Below are 6,563 nucleotides of genomic sequence, written 5' to 3'. Positions count from 1 at the left end.
CCTTTGAAAGTCAGCTGGAGGGCAGATTCCAGCACAGGAACTTACTTCCCAGAGCTCATGTGTGCAAAGAAATGGAGGCTCTGGAAGCTTTTGGTGTTTGGAGAAGGAGACTGTTTTGTAACTGGAGGAGCTCTGGCCCCCTAGGGCACGTGGACCTTTCCACTAAGGACACCCCCCACCCCCGCTTTCTTTGAGGACCCTCTTTTCCTTCCCAAAGATACTGATGGCACCCAGCCTCTGCCCACTTTCTGGGCAGAATGCTCCAGACTGCATTTGATGCAGGACTTGACAAGAGTGAACTGAATAGGGCCGGCCTGAGACCAAGAGTTTGCTTAGATTGGGGAAGTGCACTGCCTCCTCCAAGGCCCCAGTCCCTATGCATTAGTCAACTCTTTGTTACTATAATGAACTACCTGGGGCAGGCTACTGGTGAAGAAAAAAGGTTTATTTCTTGTAGTGTGAGGGGCTCAGAGTTCGAGTTTGGGCAGCGCTATTTATTTGACCTCCGAATAGGGCAGCAACTGGCATCACATGATGGTGGGGACATGCACATGAAAAAACATATCTTGAACCAGGGAATGGAGAGCTGAATGGGGCTGCCTGAAACTTTTATAACAATCCTCTTGTGAGTACTAACCAGGGTCCCGTGTAAAATGCCGTAATCCCTCTTGAGGGCACACCTCTGATTGTCCTCAGGGCTGCCCGTCCCATAATGTTCCTACTGCCTCCCAACACCACCACCCTGAGGACCAAGCTTCCAACACGTGAATCTTTGAGGGGGACGCACAACTTCCAAATTCTAGTTCCTTGCCGTGCCTTGCTGACACACAGCCTGGCTGAGAACATGGCTAGCACATTGGTTCACTATCAAGGGTGTTCAGTGCCCTGGGGAACTGGGTCATTTGTCCAGACCCTACATGGTATCAGAATCCAATCTGGAATGGTCAGGCAAGACTCTATTTTTAAAGCTTTCCCCCAAGTGACTGGCAGTACCCTAGGTGGAAGATTTCCCACTTCCTTTCCAAATGGAAAGCTACAGGAAACCTCAGGGGCCAGCTTTTGCCACAGCTATTGGGAGGTGGCCTGGAAGGAGCTGATGAGCCTTCTGGGGATCTGTGGTCGAGGTGGTAGCAGCTATGTCTAGCCTCTGCAGAAGGCAGCTAGCGATGCTAATTCTTAGTGGGTCATCAAGAAGCCCTAAGCAGGCCAGACGTGGTGGCACACCCCTGTAATCCCAGGTACGTGGGAAGTTGAGGCAGTTCAAGACCAGCCTGGGCAACTTAACACAACCCTGTCTCAAATTTTAAAAAGACTAGGGATGTAAGATCAGGGGTAGAGTGCTTGCCTAGCAATGTGTGAGGCCCTGGGTTGGATCCCCAGCACCATGATAATTTGGGGAGGGACAGAGAGGTGACCTTCCAATTACATGCCTGCGAAAATTGCCACAAGAAAGACTGATATGCACACAGCAGAAGATCAGTTAGGGCCTGTTTGTCCACATGTGGCCCCGCACTACCCGTATCACCTGGATGCAGGCTCCTGGGCCACATCACAGGCACTGTGTGACCAAGAGAAATACAGCAGCCAGAACCACGCGATGCCAGCGCAGCACTCGATTTGTGCGCTCTCAGCTGCGAGCTCGGAGTCAGTCAGTCCTGAGGTGGATGCGGTGACTGTCCTCCCTTTTCCAGATGAGGAAACTGAGGCACAGAGGGGTTCTGTGACTTGTCTAAGGTCATTTGGGGGGTAAGTGACTGGCAATATTCTAACCAGGCAGTGCGGGTACATATGTTACTGGGATATTGTGGCAAATAAAGCTGAAAAGGGAGAGTGGGAGCGGAACCAGGGGAGGCCTCAGATGCTACGCTAACTGGACTCCACACCACAGTGATGGGCCAGGGGTGGTTTTTGAGTGAGACATTAACTTGATTCATCCCCAAGCTGTGGAGTCCTTAGTTACATGATCCATGCCCTCTGGGGTGGCCCTGTGTATGTGGCCATCTCCCAGAGCAGGGTTGGCAGCTGGGGCCGCAGCCAGTGAACGTCCAGGAAATCCTGGCTTCAGCCTCTCCAAGGCTGATTCAGAACATTCTCGTGTTCCGTCTAGTCTGTCCCCGGTGGGATAGAGCTGGAAGGTTGTTTGGTTGGTTCCCATGCAGAGCCAAGGACCGCCCCTCGGGGGCCAGGCCTGTCACATCGCTCTGCTCCCCTCCCTCCCACCCCAGGAGGGGCAGTGTTTACAGTTGACTTTTCTCATTGCCATCTAAAGATAGCTTGTACTTTTAAGTAGTTTGTTTTTAAATAAAACAGTACTAGTCATGATTTAAAAAAAAAAAAAAAACATAAACGCTCCCACTTCTTTTTTTTTTTTTTTTTTTTTGGATGCTGGGGATTGAACCCAGGGCCTTGTGCTTACAAGGCAAGCACTCTACCAACTGAGCTATCTCCCCAGCCCCCCACTGCTGACTTCTGAGTCCACTCCCCAGAGAGAACCGGTACTGTTTCTTGGGTCACTTTCCAAAATTTTTCTGTGTGTGTTTATCACATCTGCAAAGGCCTTGCTTTTATGCTTCTTACGTAAATTGCATGCCATCCAACTTTTCTTGGACATCTTTTTGAACATTTTGCTCCTATTCTTTTTTTAAATTTTTTTAAATGTATATATTTTTAGTTGGTAATGAACCTTTATTTATTTATATGTGATGCTGAGAATCAAATCCAGTGCCTCACACATGCCGGGCAAGCGCTCTGCCACTGAACCCCAGCCCCAGCCCAAAATAGCTGCTCATCGTCTCACTGTGTGCACTTGGGCCTCAGTTTACCAGCCTCCCCCACCGAGGACCACTCCAGTTGCCTGCAGTCTTTTTGCTGTTTTGAACACCTCTGTGCACTTGGCCTGCTTTGAAGCCACCCTTCCCCGCCCGCCGGTACTCAATGTATCCTGTACTGAGCAACTTGCTCTATGTAGATTCACCACCAAGCACTTTACCATCAAAAGAAACCATTGCCAGGGATTTCTGTAATCACGGCTGCAGGGTAAAGGAAAGGCCTTCCACCAAGCCTTGAGCAACAGACGGGCTTTCCCCGGGTAGTCACGATGTGAGGAACAGAAGACAGGGGTTCTGTCCCCAGGAACTGGGTCTGTTAGGAAGACCAATGGCGGCAGAATAAGTCAGCGATCCAGGAAGGGTTGGTAAGTCATTGGAAGTGAAGTTGCGTGGCTCCGAGTCCGACCTGAGCGGGGCGGGAGAACAGGGAGGTCTGCTTTGAGTTTGACCTCTAACCGTTTTAGATCCCTTATAAAATGTGAAGCACCTCCCCAAAGACAACCAACGCCACCTGACTGTTCTGTCTCCCAAATGCTTGTGCTCCATTCACCTGAGCCCCAGGACTGGCTTATTTCCTCCTGCATAATGTAAGACCTTGCTTTATAGGTGAAATAGCATTTGTCATCACTCCGATGTCCCTCTACAGCCCCCAAAAGAAACCAGAAAATAAAACTGTCAACAACAAATTATCTCCTAGCAAGATAGAACCACGTGAGCCTCAGAGATGTTCAGAGGCGTTTCTGTCCGTGGGAGCAGTGGGGTCCTCAGGACAGGGTAGCAGAGGGGGTTTGGCCCCTTCCGTTTCTTTGAAACCCACTGGGCAGTGATATTTTTGGTTTCTAGTAGGGTAACTTTATGTAAAATACAAATAGAAAAGCAAAGATCCACTTCCTGTTTCCTCTCACCCTCGGCTTTATTCACGATTGGCCAGGGGTGACTCCCTCACTGGTCGGTCCAGAGTTCTCCAGTGATTAGACCCCACGAGGACTGACAGTGGCCTTGGGTCTGTTCCCAAAGGCAGGGCGCGTGCTGACTCAGCCCCCAGTAGCTAGGCGGCTGCAGCCCTAAGACCTCCCAGCCAGGGACCATGAGTCAGCCTTCCCAAACCAACATACCCCCACCCCAGGAATCGAGGCCACCTCAGACCACAGCAGATGCCCTAAGGAGAGCCGGACTCAGGGCCAGCCCTCTTGACATCCACAGCTCTGCCCTGAGCAGTTACTAAGAAGCCCCTTCTCCACAGATTTTTCTTCTTCCTGTGTCATTTTGGGTTCTGTCCAGGCAGGCCACAAGCTCTGCGCATCCAGAACAAGACACCAAGCAGCAGAACAGTTAATGGTCCAGACAGAACCAAGAAGGGCAGGCCCTCTCCACGTGCCCACAGCGTGAGGCCCTACCCTCTAGGTACCCCAATGTCTCACTGTCTACCCAGGGGGACTGAGGCTCCAGATACGTGTAAATGGCGCAGGATCCAAGAGCTTGGGTTTTGTGTTCAAATCCCAGTGGTGCCACATCCTACCATAGCAAGTCTCATCATTTATTTCTATGAGCAGGGATTTTGCCTCAGTTTCCTCAACTGCAAAATGGGAATAATGCCACCCACCTCCTAGAGCCACTGAGAAGATTAAATGAAAATGCAGGTGCAAATCACTGAGGCCAGGACCTAAAGGAAACTAAGCTCCACAACAAAACCAGCGTTCATTGTTACCTTTGCACTTAGGGGAGCTCCGCACAGCGGAGTCCCACCTCCCGGTTCCCCAGCGCTGCCCCGGCTGTGCCCCGCCCCCTCCCAGCTTCCAGGTGTGGGTCTGCCTTCCCTGGGCTCCCTCGGCTCGCAGCGTGGGACCTGCAGGTCTGTTTCCTCTACACCCCCCCTGGGGCCAGACACATGCCAGGTGCTGGGGAAATGTTTGTGGACCTCACAGGGAGGGGGCTAGGCCATCATCCCCCAGTTTGAGGGAACAATGAGAAGTCTCTTTCCTCTGCCCTTCTGACCTCTCTGCTCTCCTAGTTCTGTGCTGTAGAACAGCCAGAACCCAGACCAGCAGTTGCCACCAGGACAGGCAGAGCTGGGGTACCTGGCAGGACTCCCCTGCTGTTCTGGAACAGGTTCCCCAAAGCGACTGTGACAGCTGCCTCATGAGGGGCTCCCTGGACACCCATTTATTCAGGCAGGCACCTCACATATTCCTGCATTTGCTCATTCACAGAACGTAAGCGACTGTCATTACCATGTGCCCTACATAAGGGTACTGGGAAGATGCTAGGGAAACAAAGTCAAGAGGGCATTATCCTCCTCGAGAACGCCCCCAGTCCAGAGGGAAGCAGAAGAGGAAGGTCAGGAGGACAGAGGCGAGGCAGTACTGGTGGCAGGAAGGCAGGAGCTCGGGGGTCGAGGGCACAGGCTCTGGATCAAAGCCTACACAAATCCCAGCTTTGTACATTGCCAGCTGTGTGACATCTGGGCAAGTTATGTCACCTCCAAGTCTCAGTTTGCCCATCTGTAAAATGGGAATAATTAGTACTCACAAGATTGGAAGGAATAAGTTGTGTATGCAAACTCCCTGTGTATAATAGACACTCAGTAAACAGAAGATGTGTTATTGTCCTGACTAGCCCGTGCTCCCACCTTCACAACTGAAACCAAACCCTAGCGAGTGAACCCTTCCCCTGGCTCCCAGGTAATCAACCCCTGCTGCCCCGTACCTGGGGCATCTGTGGATCCCCCACGCCCTTCCTCCCTCTGCCTTCAGATCATCTGGGACAGTACCTCAGATAAAGTCTCCAACGACTTTTCTGACTAGCAAATGAATAACCAATGACCATTACTTTAGAATGAAATTTTTAGTGGGGGACATGGTAGCACATGCCTATAATCCCAGTGGCTCAGAAGGCTGAGGCAGGAGGATCAAAAGTCTGAGGCCAGCCTCAGCAACTTAGCGAGCCCTGAACAATTTAGTGAGAACCTGTCTCAAAATATTTTTTAAAAAGGGCTGGGGATGTGGCTCAGTGGTTAAGCACCCTTGGGTTCAATCCCTAGTACTAAAACAAACAACAAACAAACAAACAAAATTCTCTGGGAAAGGCAAGAGGAGACATTTGGTAAATCAACTAGCCTTAAGGAAAGACAAAGATGAGTTTCAACACAGAACGAAAACTTTAAAAACCTCTTGTCCCTCTCATTTATATATTTCCTCTTATTCATCCCAATACCTGCCTCTTACGGCAGCCTTTAGACTATAACTAGGCTCAGTGGAGGCCGGGGTTCCAATCCGACCCTCCAGGGAGGGCCCCTCACTGCCTCCGGTCGCCCATTCTGAGGTTGACATCACCTGAGGTTTTTCCAGGGCTGCGGTTTCAACTCATTTTCTCCTTTTCTAGTCCACAAGAGATAAAGCTCCCACCTTGAATCCTGAGGTTTAACGTGCTCCTCCCAAGACGCACACACGATGTTAAATGTGGTTACGTCTGGGACGTGAGATGGCAGATTTCCTATTCTGACGTCATTGCCTCTTTCAACCTGCGTTTCCCTCCTGCCCACCCCCTCCAGAGCTCCCCATGGACCACTTTAGGTGCTTCTGCCTCCTTCCAGGTTGCGTCCAGGGGTTGATGACTCGGTCTCTCTTTGTGTCAGGCTAATGGCGTAAAGAAACAAGGAGGAACGTAGGGCAAGGTCTGTGACAGGACCTTGGCGACCTGCAGGGAGCCATTCAGACCCCAAGGGGGGCTGTGGGC

Source organism: Sciurus carolinensis, chromosome 5, assembly GCF_902686445.1.
Source record: "Sciurus carolinensis chromosome 5, mSciCar1.2, whole genome shotgun sequence".
NCBI classification, from domain to species: domain Eukaryota; kingdom Metazoa; phylum Chordata; class Mammalia; order Rodentia; family Sciuridae; genus Sciurus; species Sciurus carolinensis.
The sequence above is the reverse complement of the archived record's forward strand: the minus strand, read 5'-3'. Positions refer to the sequence as shown.